This window comes from Pseudophryne corroboree, chromosome 11 (genome assembly GCF_028390025.1).
Source record: "Pseudophryne corroboree isolate aPseCor3 chromosome 11, aPseCor3.hap2, whole genome shotgun sequence".
Lineage (NCBI taxonomy): Eukaryota > Metazoa > Chordata > Amphibia > Anura > Myobatrachidae > Pseudophryne > Pseudophryne corroboree.
Window position 1 is genome coordinate 185,571,466 of NC_086454.1, and position 19,526 is coordinate 185,590,991.

At 45.5% G+C, this 19,526-nt stretch overlaps 1 long non-coding RNA gene across 1 annotated transcript in view; it reads left to right on the forward strand.

Moving 5' to 3' along the window:
* LOC134970091 (uncharacterized) overlaps nucleotides 1-8,450 on the forward strand; it is a 15,105-nt gene extending 6,655 nt beyond the window's left edge. Inside the window, exons 2-3 of the long non-coding RNA XR_010189653.1 lie at nucleotides 6,320-6,375; nucleotides 7,258-8,450. This is a non-coding gene — a long non-coding RNA (uncharacterized LOC134970091). The remainder of the gene's footprint in view (nucleotides 1-6,319; nucleotides 6,376-7,257) is intronic.
* Nucleotides 8,451-19,526: the final 11,076 nt, after the last annotated feature.

Sequence of the window (19,526 nt, forward strand, 5' to 3'; positions counted from 1 at the left end):
ACGGCGGCGTGGTCAATTACGCCCCCATTTGTGCCCCCTGTAGTGACGCTGGAAGAGAAAAAAATAAATAAAAATGTATACTTACTATCCCCGCTCCTGATTCCAGACCGCTGCAGACAGCCGCCAGCGCCGCTCCTCTCCTTGGATCAGCATAGACACTAGAGGTCAATTACGACCCCTAGCATCTGTGCCACAATGCTGTGCGGTGCGCGATGACATCATCGCGCAACCCACAACAAAGGTCCCCTCCATGAAGGGAAACTAGATGCGTAGCGTCTGGTTCCCTTCACAGAGGGGGACCAGCGGTGGGGGTCACAGCAGTGGGCACAGCGGCGGGGGGCACAGTAGCGGATCTTGCTATGGTGCGGCGCCGTCCAGAAGGCGGCGCCCCGGGCAAAAGTCCTGCTTGCCCGTGGCAAGATCCGCTACTGAATGGTATGCATGGCAGGATTGCAAGGAGAAAGCTGCTGCTGTCCAAAAAGAACATTGCTGCCCATCTGCAGTTTTCTAAAGATCACATGGACAAACCAGAAGGCTATTGGAACAATGTTTTGTGGACAGATGAAACCAGAAGAGAGCTTTTTTTGGCTTAAATGAGAAGTGTTATGTTTGGAGAAAGGAGAACACTACATACCAGCAAAAAAAAACTCATACCATCTGTGAAACGCGGTGGTGGTAGTATCATGGTTTGGGCTTGCTTTGCTGCATCTGGCCCAGGACGACTTGCCATCATTGATGTGACAATGAATTCTGACTTAAACCATAAGATTCTAAAGGAAAATGTTGGGACATCTGTCCATGAGCTGTATCTCAAGAGAATGTGGGTCATGCAGCAAGACAATGACATAAGTCATTCCACCAAAGAATGTATAAAGAAGAATAAATGTAAAGTTTTGGAATGGCAAAGGCAAAGTCCTGACATTAATCCAATCTACATGTTGTGGAAGGACCTGAAGCGAGCAACACCCACCAACATAACGGAGTTGAAGCTATTTTGTACAAAGGAATAAAGTAATATTCCTCCGAGCTGATGTTCAGGACTAATGAACAATTACTGGACTGCACTTCTCTTGGGATATTCCATTATCACAGAAGTACATCTGGGAAATGCTTCTGAAGTAGAGAAACAAGTAAGGTGCTTACCTAGAGCCACAGTTGCAAGGGATAAAGAGTGCATGCTAAGAATTGTGATGGCAGCAAGAAAAGATGGGAAGGTGGATGTTATTGTCCACCTATGGACAAATTACCTCATTAATGCTGACGTCATGGCTGTAAAAGATGAATTTATGAAGATAGGGACTGCTCTAAAGCAGGTGGCAACCATTGTAAGTTTTTCAGAAGTATTGCCAGTACACAGAGGGGAAGATAGAACTCATCACATGAGAAACTTCAATGTTTGGCTAAAGAAGTGATGTAATGAGAGATTTGAATTAATAGGCCATAATCATGCCATCTGGCAAAATAGGAGATTACACAAAAGTGATGGCCTGCAGACATCTTCAAGGGGAACAAGAATACTAAGTGAACCGTTTGGATGCATCAAAAATTCTTTTAACTAGCAGAGAGGGGCAGTGAACCACATAGGTATAAAGAAATCTGCTCCCCCAACCTAGAGGTATTGTTTCTGTAGGCAAATGGAATAGGATGCATATCCACAATAACTGAAGATAATTCAGACCAAAACTAAATACACTGCTCAAAAAAATAAAGGGAACACTTAAACAACACAATGTAACTCCAACTCAATCACACTTCTGTGAAATCAAACTGTCCACTTAGGAAGCAACACTGATTGACAATCAATTTCACATACTGTTGTGCAAATGGAATAGACAACAGGTGGAAATTATAGGCAATTAGTAAGACATCCCCAATAAAGGAGTTGTTCTGTAGGTGGTGACCACAGACCACTTCTCAGCTCCTATGCTTTCTGGCTGATGTTTTGGTCACTCTTGAAAGCTGGCGGTGCTTTCACTCTAGTGGTAGCATGAGACGGAGTCTACAACCCACACAAGTGGCTCAGGTAGTGCAGCTCATCCAGGATGGCACATCAATGCGAGCTGTGGCAAGAAGGTTTGCTGTGTCTGTCAGCATAGTGTCCAGAGCATGAAGGTGCTACCAGGAGACAGGCCAGTACACCAGGTGATGTGGAGGAGGCTGTAGGAGGGCAACAACCCAGCAGCAGGACCGCTATCTCCGCCTTTGTGCAAGGAGGAACAGGAGGAGCACTGCCAGAGCCCTGCAAAATGACCTCCAGCAAGACACAAATATGAATGTGTCTACTCAAACGATCAGAAACAGACTTCATGAGGGTGGTATGAGGGCCCGACGTACACAGGTGGGGGTTGTGCTTACAGCCCAACACCGTGCAGGACGTTTGGCATTTGCCAGAGAACACTAAGATTGGCAAATTCGCCACTGTCGCCCTGTGCTCTTCACAGATGAAAGCAGGTTCTCACTGAGCACATGTGACAGACGTGACAGAGTCTGGAGACGCCAAGGAGAACGTTCTGCTGCCTGCAACATCCTCCAGCATGACCGGTTTGGCAGTGGGTCACTAATGGTGTGGGGTGGCATTTCTTTGGGGGGCCGCACAGCCCTCCATGTGCTCGCCAGAGGTAGCCTGACTGCCATTAGGTACTGAGATGAGATCCTCAGACCCCTTGTGAGACCATATGCTGGTGCGGTTGGCCCTGGGTACCTCCTAATGCAAGACAATGCTAGACCTCATATGGCTGGAGTGTGTCAGCAGTTCCTGCAAGACAAAGGCATTGATGCTATGGACTGGCCCGTCCATTCCCCAGACCTGAATCCAATTGAGCACATCTGGGACATCATGTCTCGCTCCATCCACCAATGCCACGTTGCACCATAGACTGTCCAGGAGTTGGCGGATGCTTTAGTCCAGATCTGGGAGGAGATCCCTCAGGAGACCATCCGCCACCTCATCAGAAGCATGCCCAGGCATTGTAGGGAGGTCATACAGGCACGTGGAGGCCACACACACTACTGAGCCTCATTTTGACTTATTTTAAGGACATTACATCAAAGTTGGATCAGCCTGTAGTTTGTTTTTCCACTTTCATTTTGAGTGTGACTCCAAATCCAGACCTCCATGGGTTAATAAATTTGATTTCCATTGATAATTTGTGTGTGATTTTGTTGTCAGCACATTCAACTATGTAAAGAACAAAGTATTTAATAAGAATATTTAATTCATTCAGATCTAGGATGTGTTATTTTAGTGTTCCCTTTATTTTTTAAAATAACGTAATTGTGTGTGTGTGTGTGTGTGTGTGTGTGTGTGTGTGTGTGTGTGTGTGTGTGTGTGTGTGTGTGTTGAGTTCGTTTTAGAGGTAGAGGAGGTGTGTTTTGTGTTATTTTTTTCTTTGTTCAGTGTTGTTTGTTTGTATCATGTCAGATTCTGAGGTTAGTGAGGCTGAGGAGGTGCAGGATGTTAGTGAGGTGGAGGAGGTTAGTGAGGGGGGTGAGGAGGAGGAGGTTGCAGAGGAGGCACCTGAGTCCTCTAGTGAGAGTGATGTGGCTCCGCAGCCACGTACTACAACCAAGTCAGGCCGCAATGTTAAATTTACTTATGACGAGAATGTGGCCTTGGTTCAGGAGATAATGCGATATAATTGCCAGCTTTTTGGCCAAGAGACAGCTAAGGTTTCCTCCAGGAAGTAACATAGTAACATAGTATCTAAGGTTGAAAAAAGACAATTTGTCCATCGAGTTCAACCTATTTGTGATCTCCTATGCAGGATTATTTGGTATAAAATTTTGACTGATGCTGATGTCTGCCGTTACGTTTTATACCTCTTTTTTATAATAACTATAGTGCGTGACTATGCACCATAGCCCTGGATATCCTTATCCATTAGGAATTTATCTAATCCATTCTTAAAGGTGTTGACTGAGTCCGCCATTACAACTCCCTCAGGCAGGGAATTCCAAACACGTATCGTCCTTACCATGAAAAAGCCTTTACACCGTATTGTGCGGAATCTCCTCTCCTCTAACCTGAGCGAGTGTCCACGAGTTCTCTGTGTTGATTTAACCAAAAACAGGTCCTGCGCAAGATCTGTGTATTGTCCCCTTATATATTTGTAGATGTTGATCATGTCCCTTCTTAGTCTCCTCTTTTCCAATGTAAACATGCCTACCCTTGCAAGCCTTTCCTCGTATTCCAGCGCCTCCATGCCCTTAATTATTTTGTCCGCCCGCCTCTGAACCTTTTCTAGCTCCAGGATATCCTTTTTGTTGTATGGTACCCAGAATTGTACACAACAGTATTCAAGGTGTGGCCTCACTAGTGATTTATATAACGGGAGTATAACACTCTCGTCCCTACCAACAATTCCCCGTTTTATGCATGCTAATATCTTATTAGCCTTCTTTGCTGCAATCCTACTTTGGGTACTACTGCTTAGTTTGCTATCTATGAGGACACCTAAGCAGGGCCATAACTAGGGGGTTGCTAAGGGGGCATGTGCCCCGGGTGCAGGATTTGAGGGGGCGCCAAGGAGTTACTGAGGAGCAGATTTTTTTGTCTTGTTTTTTTACCGGCAGTGCTGCTCCAGTGAGACAGCAGACAGCTCCCAGGGCAATGTATCTGACCCACATGTCTGCCCGCAGCTGGCTCCGATGCTGTGTGGGTGAGCTCCAGTACCTGTTATCTCTTCCATGTTGGCTACTGTCTTAAACTCTCTTCTTTGCCATGCAATGCTGCAACTAGCATGCAATGTACCGTACAAGCTAGAGAAGCGCACTGTGCACCCAGTTAGCAGTATCAATCTCCACTTTTCCTCTCAGATGGGGGGATTTGGTGTAGCTTATAGGGGGGTGTAGTGCAGTGATGTAGTGTACCATATAGGATATTTAGTGTGGTCATGTATTGCAGTATATAGGGGCATGTAGTGCACTGATGTGGTGTAGCATATAAGGGGATGTAGTGTAGTGATGTAGTGTAGCATATAGGGTATGTAGTGCAGTGCATAGGAGCATGTAGTGTAGTGATGTAATTCAGCGTGTAGGGGATGTAGTATAGTGATGTAGTGCAGTGGACAGGGGAATGTAGTGCAGTCATGAAGTGTTATGATATAGTGCAATGTATGAGGACACACAGAGGAGCATGTAATTGAACACACTGGCTGGGCATGTGACGCATAGGGCATTTGAGGCACATAGGGGAATATTGTTCAGTAGTATCCCTTTTTTCAACATTTTTGATAATCTAACTATTTTAGTCTGATAGAGTTTTTTTGTTTTTTTGTTTTGTATGATTTTTTTTTTTGGGGGGGGGAAGGTGTGTGTGTGTGTGTGTGTGTGTGTGTGTGTGTGTGTGTGTGTGTGTGTGTGTGTGTGTGTGGGGGGGGGGGGGGGGGGGGCGCAAAATTACTGCCTTGCCCCGGGTGACAAAAATCCTAGTTTCGGCCCTGACCTAAGTCCTTTTCCAGTACAGAATCCCCTAATTTTACCCCATTTAGTATGTAGGTGTTATTTTTGTTCTTGTTACCACAGTGCATTACCTTACACTTTGTCTGTATTGAAGCGCATTCTCCATTTCGCTGCCCATGCTTCTAATTTAACTAAGTCGTTCTGAAGCGACTGAGCATCCACCTCCGTATTTATAACTTTACACAATTTGGTATCATCTGCAAAAATTGACACCATGCTCTCTAGACCTTCTGTTAGGTCGTTAATGAAAATATTGAACAATAGCGGTCCTAATACTGAGCCTTGTGGCACACCAATTAACACTTCAGTCCAATTTGTAGTCACAAATGTGGCAGAAGGTGGTTGCTGCAGTCAATTGTGAGGGCATAGTGAGGCGAACCGAGGAGACCTGCAGGAAAAGGTTTTATGACATAAAGCGTGAGCGTCGTGTCAAATCAAAAATGGCAAGGGAGGCCAAGTTTACACCCCAAACTGGTGGTGGTGCCCCTTTTGTGGCGACGTATTTGGATTATGAGTTGCCCCTGCAGAACCTCATTCCGTCAGAGGTAGTGAGGGGGACTTATGTGATTGCCCAAAGAAGGCTGGTAAGTTTATATTTTTTGGTTTGTAATGTATTTAATGTTGCATTTCGCATTGTGTATGATGTAAGTGTTATGTTGTTGTTTTGTAAAATGTTTGTGGAAGAGTGTATTATTAATGCGTACTTGTATTTTTGGGAAAGGTGTAAGGTTTACTGTTTTTTGCCTTTTTGTATGCTTTAGAAAATATAATTTATTTAAATGTTAAAAATTAACTACTTATTAGTAAATAAATGCACAAATAGGTTTTGAACATGAAATTGTGTACTCATTTATTTTAGGACATAAAAGTGTAAAGGGATCTACGACCCAGGCTGTTCACATTCTGTTGCTGCAGGTAATTGTTTTTTTTTTTGTAATCCTCAGTAAACAATGTGGCTAGAAATTTCATTTTAAACACCACACACAAGAACATCCACACTGGTCGAACTGACAAGGAGGATAAGTGTGACTGGGGCCTCCAGACCAGCTCCACAGACATCACCAAGACGCAGACTTACCACCACAGCAACTGATCGAGAGTCCGCCACCCATGTCCCCGCATTCGCCACACTTGCCTGGTGAATTTTTTTTTTAGCAAAATCACACCTCACAAATTTGTTTATTATACTCCCTTTACAGGTTACAAATGCAGCCTTCATATTGTTGCTGAAATCACAAGCACATTTTTATCTGAAAATTTAGCATAAAGGTACCTTTAACACTATATTAAAAACAATTAAAAAAAATTAGTAAACACATGAAAGTTGGTTATAAGTACTGTTTCTAAGAACAAAAGCAGTGCTAAAACACAGATACAGATACAGCCATCTTTATCTGGTAATCTGGTAATCTCTGTGGCGCAAAGACACACCATGGTGATTTATCCTAAGGCAATCATGTATTGTTTATGGCATACTAACAGTAGTCACACATCAAATAATCCGTGGAGTATATAATTACATTAGAGTATAAAGTCTGCCTGTCGTGGCAAATAAACACCTTGGAAGGACAAGGATAAAGATGAGTTCATCTGTATTAGACAAAAAGTGTAGTGTTACATTGTAATTGTAAATAAAAACATGTTTTTAGTAAAATTTAAAATGTTAAATCCACAAACATTAATGCTTCACAAACTTAGCTTAACATTGTGGATTAAATGTGGGCCAAAGTAGACATCACTATTACGACAAATGTCAACACAAATATATACTTACAGAAACCTGATTTATTTCTACAGCGGAGGACATTGTGATGCAAAGTCAGCCTGCCCAACGCCAGCAATCAACAACTGAGGATACATTCATCTTACAGTTAACACCAATACCACCGCAGGAGCAAACTCCTGCTCAGTTTGCTACACCTCCCACTCCACAGACACCTGATCCAGACACAAGCACAACCCCCCAAACACCACAGGCTCAAGAACAAGTTTTTTAAGCCTGCTGGGCTAGCCAGCAGACCAATACTTTGGACTGCTTACACCAACAAACACAGGCCATTGCAAGTGTAGCCCATCACATACCACGCCTATGCAGAACCAGCAGCAGGCAAACGATGGAGCTAACAAGAGTGGCCAACACAGTGGAATTCATGAGGGCAGACAACAATAGACTGATCGACATCTACCAACGAGTGATGGATGATAATCATAGGCTCCATCAAGGCTACTTGCAGCTTTTTTCGGCCAAACAAACAACCCAAGACAACATGGTCCGAATGATGGAGAGTCAAACGTTGGCCACAAGAGACTTAAACTTGACTCTTACAAATCTAACAATGCATTTAACACATCAAGGGGCCCACACAAGCTGGAGCTGTACAACAACAACACCCATAGTGACTCCTGTCACGTCACCACCCAGACGTTCTGCCCGAACTCGGAGACACTCCAGTGGAAAGGGGACATCCACTGAAAAGGGTCACAAGGATAAATAATTTTGTTTTGTTTATATAGTTTATTTGTTATCATTTTGTGGATAATTGTAAACATTCACAGTTATACATTTTGGAGACAAAAGCACAAGTAAAGCAGTCCTTTAAAAAAAAAATATTGTGTGTTTTTGCAAGCTGAACATAATATTAACAGTTAAATATTACAATATGCACGGTGGTAATTATGTGACAATCAGTAATTATGCAGCAGAGGTTCCGTGTTTTTTTAAAAGAACTTGACTGGTTTATTGGGAAATTATGTTTGGTGCTTTTTACTACTGTAGACGTTTCATCATTAGGCCTCATTTGCATTTGTCAATGACTGAAACATAAATGCTATGTAACTTTCATGTTTAACTTTTTTTGGTGATTTCCAAATTTAAACAATTCTGGACAAATAAGGTGAGTGTATTTACAAACATTACAGGTAATCACAAATACACCCAAAATACATCCCAAACCACCAATACGTATGTTGAGGCAAAAAATACACATTGTAGAGTAGTGAAGTGTTAAACACGCCTGGAAAAAGAAGTTCTATTTGAAAAGTGCAAAAAAGTACGATTCGATACGTTTTGCGGCTGCATTTAAGCATACGAAACATTGGTAAATCACCGAGTTCTATTAATTTACAGGCGCATTTGACCGATGGTGTATTCATACGTATTCGTATTTCTGTGTGCGACAGTGCAAAAAAATATGAATGCTACAAACACTGCCGAACTCAAGCTTTTGTAAATGGCCGAATTGGCACTTAGAAAAAAATCAACACATCGATGGAAAACTAACGAAATCGGGAATTTAGTATACACATACCCCTTGGAGTCTTGTTGGGAGAGACCATGTAATAGCAGATCATCTTAATTATTTTTGCTCAGTATTCACTACTAAAAGAGAGTGTAAGGGGCCACAGTTGATTGTATGTGTATTCAGAAAAATTAGATAAAAACGAGTCCATTTACAGAAGAGAGAATCCTAACAGAACTCTCTAAACAAAGTGGATAAATCAATGGTGCCAGCTGGAATACATCTAAGGATACTAAAAGAGCATAAAGGGGTGCTGGTATGACCATTAACAGAATTATTCAACCAGTCACTAACAATAGGAGTAATTCCAGAAGACTGGAAAAGAGCAAACGTAGTTCCAGTGCACAAACGTGGAAGCAAGGAAGAGGCAAGCAACTACAGACCAGTGAGTCTTACATCAGTAGTAGGGAAATTGATGGAAACACTCTTAAAAGAAAGAGTTGTAGATTATCTAAAATCCAGCAATTTACAGGATTCCAAACAGCATGGATTCATTGGTGGGAGATCATGTCAAATAAAAAAGATTTTACTTACCGGTAAATCTATTTCTCGTAGTCCTTAGTGGATGCTGGGGACTCCGTAAGGACCATGGGGAATTGACGGGCTCCGCAGGAGACAGGGCACTCTAAGAAAGAATTAGGACTACTGGTGTGCACTGGCTCCTCCCTCTATGCCCCTCCTCCAGACCTCAGTTAAGGAAACTGTGCCCGGAAGAGCTGACATTACAAGGAAAGGATTTTGGAATCCAGGGTAAGACTCATACCAGCCACACCAATCACTAGTGATGTGCACCGGAAATTTTTCGGGTTTTGTGTTTTGGTTTTGGGTTCGGTTCCGCGGCCGTGTTTTGGGTTCGAACGCGTTTTGGCAAAACCTCACCGAAATATTTTTGTCGGATTCGGGTGTGTTTTGGATTTGGGTGTTTTTTTCAAAAAACCCTAAAAAACAGCTTAAATCATAGAATTTGGGGGTCATTTTGATCCCATAGTATTATTAACCTCAATAACCATAATTTCCACTCATTTTCAGTCTATTCTGAACACCTCACACCTCACAATATTATTTTTAGTCCTAAAATTTGCACCGAGGTAGCTGTGTGACTAAGATAAGCAACCCAAGTGGCCGACACAAACACCTGGCCCATCTAGGAGTGGCACTGCAGTGTCACGCAGGATGGCCCTTCAAAAAAATACTCCCCAAACAGCACATGACGCAAAGAAAAAAAGAGGCGCAATGAGGTAGCTGTGTGACTAAGATAAGCGACCCAAGTGGCCGACACAAACACCTGGCCCATCTAGGAGTGGCACTGCAGTGTCACGCAGGATGGCCCTTCAAAAAAATACTCCCCAAACAGCACATGACGCAAAGAAAAAAAGAGGCGCAATGAGGTAGCTGTGTGACTAAGATAAGCGACCCAAGTGGCCGACACAAACACCTGGCCCATCTAGGAGTGGCACTGCAGTGTCACGCAGGATGGCCCTTCAAAAAAATACTCCCCAAACAGCACATGACGCAAAGAAAAAAAGAGGCGCAACGAGGTAGCTGTGTGACTAAGATAAGCGACCCAAGTGGCCGACACAAACACCTGGCCCATCTAGGAGTGGCACTGCAGTGTCACGCAGGATGGCCCTTCAAAAAAATACTCCCCAAACAGCACATGACGCAAAGAAAAATGAAAGAAAAAAGAGGTGCAAGATGGAATTGTCCTTGGGCCCTCCCACCCACCCTTATGTTGTATAAACACTGGACATGCACACTTTAACGAACCCATCATTTCAGCGACAGGGTCTGCCACACGACTGTGACTGAAATGACTGGTTGGTTTGGGCCCCCACCAAAAAAGAAGCAATCAATCTCTCCTTGCACAAACTGGCTCTACAGAGGCAAGATGTCCACATCATCATCATACTCCGATTCATCACCCCTTTCACTGTGTACATCCCCCTCCTCACAGATTATTAATTCGTCCCCACTGGAATCCACCATCTCACGTCCCCGTGTACTTTCTGGAGGCAATTGCTGCTGGTGAATGTCTCCACGGAGGAATTGATTATAATTCATTTTAATGAACATCATCTTCTCCACATTTTCTGGAAGTAACCTCGTACGCCGATTGCTGACAAGGTGAGCGGCGGCACTAAACACTCTTTCGGAGTACACACTGGAGGGAGGGCAACTTAGGTAGAATAAAGCCAGTTTCTGCAAGGGCCTCCAAATTAACTCTTTTTCCTGCCAGTATACGTACGGACTGTCTGACGTGCCTACTTGGATGCGGTCACTCATATAATCCTCCACCATTCTTTCAATGGTGAGAGAATCATATGCAGTGACAGTAGACGACATGTCAGTAATCGTTGGCAGGTCCTTCAGTCCGGACCAGATGTCAGCACTCGCTCCAGACTGCCCTGCATCACCGCCAGCGGGTGGGCTCGGAATTCGTAGCCTTTTCCTCGCACCCCCAGTTTCGGGAGAATGTGAAGGAGGAGCTGTTGACGGGTCACGTTCCGCTTGACTTGACAATTTTCTCACCAGCAGGTCTTTGAACCTCTGCAGACTTGTGTCTGCCGGAAAGAGAGATACAAGGTAGGTTTTAAATCTAGGATCGAGCACGGTGGCCAAAATGTAGTGCTCTGATTTCAACAGATTGACCACCCGTGAATCCTGGTTAAGCGAATGAAGGGCTCCATCCACAAGTCCCACATGCCTAGCGGAATCGCTCTGTTTTAGCTCCTCCTTCAATGTCTCCAGCTTCTTCTGCAAAAGCCTGATGAGGGGAATGACCTGACTCAGGCTGGCAGTGTCTGAACTGACTTCACGTGTGGCAAGTTCAAAAGGTTGCAGAACCTTGCACAACGTTGAAATCATTCTCCACTGCGCTCGAGACAGGTGCATTCCACCTCCTTTGCCTATATCGTGGGCAGATGTATAGGCTTGAATGGCCTTTTGCTGTCTTCCATCCTCTGAAGCATATAGAGGGTTGAATTCCACCTCATTACCACCTCTTGCTTCAGATGATGGCAGGTCAGGTTCAGGCGTTTTTGGTGGTGCTCCAGTCTTCTGTACGCGGTGCCTGTACGCCGAAAGTGGCCCGCAATTCTTCTGGCCACCGACAGCATCTCTTGCACGCCCCTATCGTTTTTTAAATAATTCTGCACCACCAAATTCAAGGTATGTGCAAAACATGGGACGTGCTGGAATTTGCCCAGATGTAATGCACGCACAATATTGCTGGCGTTGTCCGATGCCACAAATCCCCCGGAGAGTCCAATTGGGGTAAGCCATTCTGCGATGATCTTCCTCAGTTGCCGTAAGAGGTTTTCAGCTGTGTGCGTATTCTGGAAAGCGGTGATACAAAGCGTAGCCTGCCTAGGAACGAGTTGGCGTTTGCGAGATGCTGCTACTGGTGCCGCCGCTGCTGTTCTTGCAGCTGGAGGCAATACATCTACCCAGTGGGCTGTCACAGTCATGTAGTCCTGAGTCTGCCCTGCTCCACTTGTCCACATGTCCGTGGTTAAGTGGACATTGGGTACAACTGCATTTTTTAGGACACTGGTGACTCTTTTTCTGAGGTCTGTGTACATTCTCGGTATCGCCTGCCTAGAGAAATGGAACCTAGATGGTATTTGGTACCGGGGACACAGTACCTCAATCAAGTCTATAGTTGGCTCTGAAGTAACGATGGATACCAGAACCACGTTTCTCACCGCCCAGGCTGCCAAGGCCTTTGTTATCCGCTTTGCAGCAGGATGACTGCTGTGATATTTCATCTTCCTCGCAAAGGACTGTTGGACAGTCAATTGCTTACTGGAAGTAGTACAAGTGGTCTTCCGACTTCCCCTCTGGGATGACGATCGACTCCCAGCAGCAACAACAGCAGCGCCAGCAGCAGTAGGCGTTACACTCAAGGATGCATCGGAGGAATCCCAGGCAGGAGAGGACTCGTCAGACTTGCCAGTGACATGGCCTGCAGGACTATTGGCTTTCCTGGGTAAGGAGGAAATTGACACTGAGGGAGTTGGTGGTGTGGTTTGCAGGAGCTTGGTTACAGATTTAGTGGTCAGTGGACTGCTTCCACTGTCACCCAAAGTTTTTGAACTTGTCACTGACTTATGATGAATGCGCTGCAGGTGACGTATAAGGGAGGATGTTCCGAGGTGGTTAACGTCCTTACCCCTACTTATTACAGCTTGACAAAGGCAACACACGGCTTGACACCTGTTGTCCGCATTTGTTATGAAATAATTCCACACCGAAGAGCTGATTTTTTTTGTATTTTGACCAGGCATGTCAATGGCCATATTCCTCCCACGGACAACAGGTGTCTCCCCGGGTGCCTGACTTAAACAAACCACCTCACCATCAGAATCCTCCTTGTCAATTTCCTCCCCAGCGCCAGCAACACCCATATCCTCATCCTGGTGTACTTCAACACTGACATCTTCAATTTGACTATCAGGAACTGGACTGCGGGTGCTCCTTCCAGCACTTGCAGGGGGCGTGCAAATGGAGGAAGGCGCAAGCTCTTCCCGTCCAGTGTTGGGCTACAGGCATCGCAACCGACACAATTGGACTCGACACAATTGGACTCTGCTTGGGGATTTGTGATTTCGAAGAATGCACAGTTCTTTGCTGTGCTTTTGCCAGCTTAAGTCTTTTCATTTTTCTAGCGAGAGGCTGAGTGCTTCCATCCTCATGTGAAGCTGAACCACTAGCCATGAACATAGGCCAGGGCCTCAGCCGTTCCTTGCCACTCCGTGTCGTAAATGGCATATTGGCAAGTTTACGCTTCTCCTCAGACGCTTTTAATTTTGATTTTTGGGTCATTTTTTTACTGATCTTTTGTGTTTTGGATTTTACATGCTCTGTACTATGACATTGGGCATCGGCCTTGGCAGACGACGTTGATGGCATTTCATCGTCTCGGCCATGACTAGTGGCAGCAGCTTCAGCACGAGGTGGAAGTGGATCTTGATCTTTCCCTATTTTTTTAACCTCCACATTTTTGTTCTCCATATTTTAATGCGCACAACTAAAAGGCACCACAGGTATACAATGTAGATGGATGGATATACTAGTATACTTTATGTATGTCGACGAGTGAAGACACAGAGGTAGGTACAGCAGTGGCCTACCGTACTGCTATATACAGTATAATGGACCTGGTGGACACTGTCAGCAGACTGCGTTTATAGTATAAAGAAAAAAAAGACACCACAGGTATACAATGTAGATGTATGGATATACTAGTATACTTTATGTATGTCGACGAGTGACGACACAGAGGTAGGTACAGCAGTGGCCTACCGTACTGCTATATACAGTATAATGGACCTTGTGGACACTGTCAGCAGACTGCGTTTATAGTATAAAGAAAAAAAAGACACCACAGGTATACAATGTAGATGTATGGATATACTAGTATACTTTATGTATGTCGACGAGTGACGACACAGAGGTAGGTACAGCAGTGGCTTACCGTACTGCTATATACAGTATAATGGACCTGGTGGACACTGTCAGCAGACTGCGTTTATACTTATAGTATAAAGAAAAAAAGACACCACAGGAGTGTTTTTTAGGCAGACAAACGTATACTGGTGGTCACTGTCAGCAAAACTGTGCACTGTACTCCTGCTATAGCTGCTCCCCAGTCTCCCCCACAATTAAGCAGTGTGAGCACTCAGCACAGTCAGATATATCATGCAGAACACTGAGGCTGAGCACAGATATGGTATGGAGCATTTTTTTCAGGCAGAGAACGGATAGCAAAACTCTGCACTGTACTCCTCCTAACAGCTGCTCCCCAATCCTCCCCACAATAAGCTAAGCATAAGCAATCAGATCAACTGTAAGTGTATATAATTAATTATTATCAACTATATAAACGGAGAGGACGCCAGCCACGTCCTCTCCCTATCAATCTCAATGCACGTGTGAAAATGGCGGCGACGCGCGGCTGCTTATATAGAATCCGAATCTCGCGAGAATCCGACAGCGGGATGATGACGTTCGGGCGCGCTCGTTTTACCCGAGCCACACGGGAGAATCCGAGCACGGCTCGGACCCGTGTAAAAAGGCTGAAGTTCGGGGGGGTTCGGTTTCCGAGAAACCGAACCCGCTCATCACTACCAATCACACCGTATAACTTGTGATAACATACCCAGTCAACAGTATGAACAACAACAGAGCATCAGACAAACTTGATGCAACCATAACATAACCCTTATTTAAGCAACAACTATATACAAGTATTGCAGAAGAAGTCCGCACTTGGGACGGGCGCCCAGCATCCACTACGGACTACGAGAAATAGATTTACCGGTAAGTAAAATCTTATTTTCTCTAACGTCCTAGTGGATGCTGGGGACTCCGTAAGGACCATGGGGATTATACCAAAGCTCCCAAACGGGCAGGAGAGTGCGGATGACTCTGCAGCACCGAATGAGCACACAAGCTCCTCCTCAGCCAGGGTATCAAACTTGTAGAACTTTGCAAAGGTGTTTGAACCTGACCAGGTAGCCGCTCGGCAAAGCTGTAATGCCGAGACCCCTCAGGCAGCCGCCCAAGAAGAGCCCACCTTCCTTGTGAAGTGGGCCTTTACTGATTTTGGAAGCGGCAATCCTGCCGCAGAATGAGCCTGCTGGATCAAGTTACAGATCCAGCGAGCAATAGTTTGCTTTGAAGCAGGAGCACCCAGCTTGTTGGATGCATACAGGATAAACAGTGACTCAGTTTTCCTGACTCTAGCCATTCTGGCTACATAAACCTTCAAAGCTCTGACTACATCCAGTAACTCTGAATCCTCCAAGTCACGAGTAGCCACAGGCACCACAATAGATTGGTTCAAATGAAAGATGACCCCACATTTGGCAGAAATTGCGGACAAGTCCACAATTCTGCCCTGTCCATATGGAAACCAAATAGGGGCTTTTATGTGACAAAGCCACCAATTCTGACACACGCCTAGCCGAAGCCAAGGCTACTAGCATGACCACCTTCCACGTGAGATATTTTAACTCCACGGTTTTAAGCAGCTCAAACCAGTGTGATTTCAGGAAACTCAACACCACGTAAAGATCCCAAGGTGCCACTGGAGGCACAAACGGGGGCTGAATATGCAGCACTCCCTTTACAGACGTCTGAACTTCAGGTAGAGAAGCTAGTTCTTTTTGAAAGAAAATGGATAGGGCCGAAATCTGGACCTTAATGGACCCCAATTTTAGGCCCAAAGTCACTCCCGACTGTAGGAAGTGAAGGAAACGGCCCAGCTGGAATTCCTCTGTAGAGGCATTCCTGGCCTCACACCAAGCAACATATTTTCGCCGTATACGGTGATAATGTTTAGCCGTCACGTCCTTCCTAGCCTTTATCAGCGTAGGAATAAACTCATCCGGAATCCCTTTTTTCTACTAGGATCTGGCGTTCAACCGCCATGCCGTCAAACGCAGCTGCGGTAAGTCTTGGAACAGACAGGGTCCCTGTTGTAACAGATCCTGCCCTAGAGGCAGAGGCCATGGGTCCCCTGTGAGCATTTCTTGCAGCTCTGGATACCAAGTCCTTCTTGGCCAATCCGGAACAATGAGTATTGTTCTCACTCCTCTTTTCCTTATGATTCTCAGCACCTTGGGTATGAGAGGAAGAGGAGGAAACACATAAACCGACTGGAACATCCACGGTGTCACCAGTGCGTCTACAGCTATCGCCTGAGGGTCTCTTGACCTGGCGCAATACCTCTGTAGCTTTTTGTTGAGGCGGTATGCCATCATGTCCACCTGTGGCAGTTCCCACCGACCTACAATCTGCGCGAAGACTTCTTGATGAAGTCCCCACTCTCTAGGGTGGAGGTCGTGCCTGCTGAGAAAGTCTGCTTCCCAGTTGTCCACTCCCGGAATGAACACTGCTGACAGTGCTCGTATGTGATTCTCCGCCCATCGAAGAATTCTGGTGGCTTCCGCCATCGCCACCCTGCTCCTTGTGCCGCCTTGGCGGTTTACATGAGCCACTGCGGTGATGTTGTCTGATTGAATCAGCACCGATTGGTTGCGAAGCAGGGTCTCCGCTTGACTTAGGGCGCTGTATATGGCCCTTAGTTCCAGGATATTGATGTGAAGGCAAGTCTCCTGACTTGACCACAGCCCTTGGAAACTTCTTCCCTGAGTGACTGCCCCCCACCCTCGGAGGCTTGCATCCGTGGTCACCAGGACCCAGTCCTGAATGCCGAACCTGCGGCCCTCGATAAAGGTGAGTACTCTGCAGCCACCACAGAAGAGACACCCTGGCCCTGGGGAATAGGGTGATCAGCCGATGCATCTGTAGATGCGATCCGGACCACTTGTCCAACAGATCCCATTGAAAAGGTCCTCGCATGGAACCTGCCGAAGGGAATGGCCTCGTATGACGCCACCATCTTTCCCAGGACTCTCGTGCAGTGATGCACCGACACCTGTCTTGGTTTTAAGAGGTCTCTGACCAGTGTCATGAGTTCCTGAGCCTTCTCCGTCGGGAGAAGAACCTTTTTCTGGTCTGTGTCCAGAATCATGCCCAGGAAGGGCAGACTCGTCGTAGGAATCAGCTGCGACTTTGGAATATTCAGAATCCAGCCGTGCTGTTGTAACACTTCCCGAGAGCGTGCTACACTAATCAGCAACTGCTCTCTGGACCTCGCCTTTATGAGATCGTTCAAGTATGGGATAATTGTGACTCCTTGCTTTTGCAGGAGCACCATCATTACTGCCATTACCTTGGTAAATATTCTCGGTGCCGTGGACAGACCAAACGGCAACGTCTGGAATTGGTAATGACAATCCTGTACCACAAATCGGAGGTACTCCTGATGAGATGGATAAACGGGGACATGAAGGTAAGCATCCTTTATGTCCAGAGACACCATAAAATCCCCCTCCCTTGCGATGACCGCTCTGAGCGATTCCATCTTGAACTTGAACCCTTTCAAGTATATGTTCAGGGATTTTAAATTCAATATGGGTCTGACCGAACCATCTGGTTTCGGGACTACAACATGGTCGAATAATAACCCCCTCCTTATTGAAGGAGGGGAACCTTGACCACCACCTGTTGAAGATACAATTTGTGAATTGCAGTTAACCCTGTTTCCCTCTCGTGGGGGGAAGCCGGCAGGGCAGTCAGTGAGGAGGCATCTTTTTTTTTTTTTTTTTTTCAAAGTCCAGCTTGTATCCCTGAGACACAATATCTATTGCCCAGGGATCTAACAGGGAGTGAACCCCCTTGTTGCTGAACTTACGAAAGCGTGCCCCCACCGGGTCTAGCTCCGCCTGTGGAGCCCCAGCGACATGCAGTGGATTTTCGTAGAGGCCGGGGAGGACTTCTGTTCCTGGGAACTAGCTGTGTTGTGCAGCTTGCTTCCTCTGCCCCCGCCTCTGGCAAGAAAGGACGCACCTCGGACTTTCTTGTTTCTTTGTCGAAAGGCTGCAAATGATAATGACGTGCTTTCCTAGGCTGTGCAGGAATATAAGGCAAAATATCAGAATTACCAGCTATAGCTGTGGAGACCAGGTCCGAGAACCCTTCTCCACACAATCCTCAGCCTTCCATATGCCACTTAAGTTGGCATCATATGTCCATTGCATATTCTACAGGACACGTCAAGCAGAAATCGACATAGCTTTGCCTCTAAGACCCAGTATACTCATGTCTCTTTGGGCATGTTTTATGATATATATCTCTTAAGACAGCATCTTTAATCTATATATATATATATATATATATATATATATATATATATATATATACCGCTCCAATGGTGGACAATGAGGCACTCCAGAGGCTTGGTATAAGCAATTGAATGTATTGACAAAAGCGACGTTTCGGAGCAGAGCTCCTTCCTCAAGGCATACCAATACAAAAGTGAATTACAAACACTTACCCACTAAAATACCCCACCGGGCCCGATGCGCCGTCCTCCACGTCTCCCGCCGCGTCTCCGTCTCTGTTCGCCGCCGCATACTACTTCCGGGTCCCAGCCTGACCTGGTTACCATAGCAACCGCGGCTGTGTGCGTTCCACCATGAAGGAAGCGTGCGGTTCACAGCACGTAGCGCCGGCCAGGGGGGCGGAGGAGTCGTGCACCTCTAGATGGCCCTGCAACAAGACACACATATGAAAAGTACACATAAATGAAGTTAAAAACATAGCGACCAGGTCAAAGAGCATATAGAGAGCATACTGAACAGCACAATTGATTACACAGCATCACATAGATCAATTTACATTAATGGAAATAATGATAACAAAAATAAACCTTTAAATTCAGATGTACCAAAAGCTATATTAAATTACATAATACTATTCCAGTTGATCTTATCGTTCAAGCCCAAAGGAGACATAGTATTAAGGCGGAAGATCCACCGGGATTCAGCCAAAAGAAGTGCTTTATGGCGATCACCACCCCTTAAAGATATTGGGATGTGGTCAATCATAAAGTACCTAAGCATAGATAAAGTGTGACCCTTTTCTCTGAAATGACGGGCCACCGGTTGTTCTAAATTCCTGCCCGATAGATGGATGGCCGACCGGTGGAGGGCCATCCAATCCCTAAAAGGTCTAGAGGTTTGGCCTACGGAGTACAACCCGCAAGGACAGCATATGATATATACCACGAAATCTGACCTACATGTTAAAATATGTCTGATCTCGTACATTTTATCAGAATGTGGATGTTTAAATTTACGGCAAGGTTGCATATATTTGCACGTAGTGCAATTGTGGCAGCTATAGCACCCCGGAGGT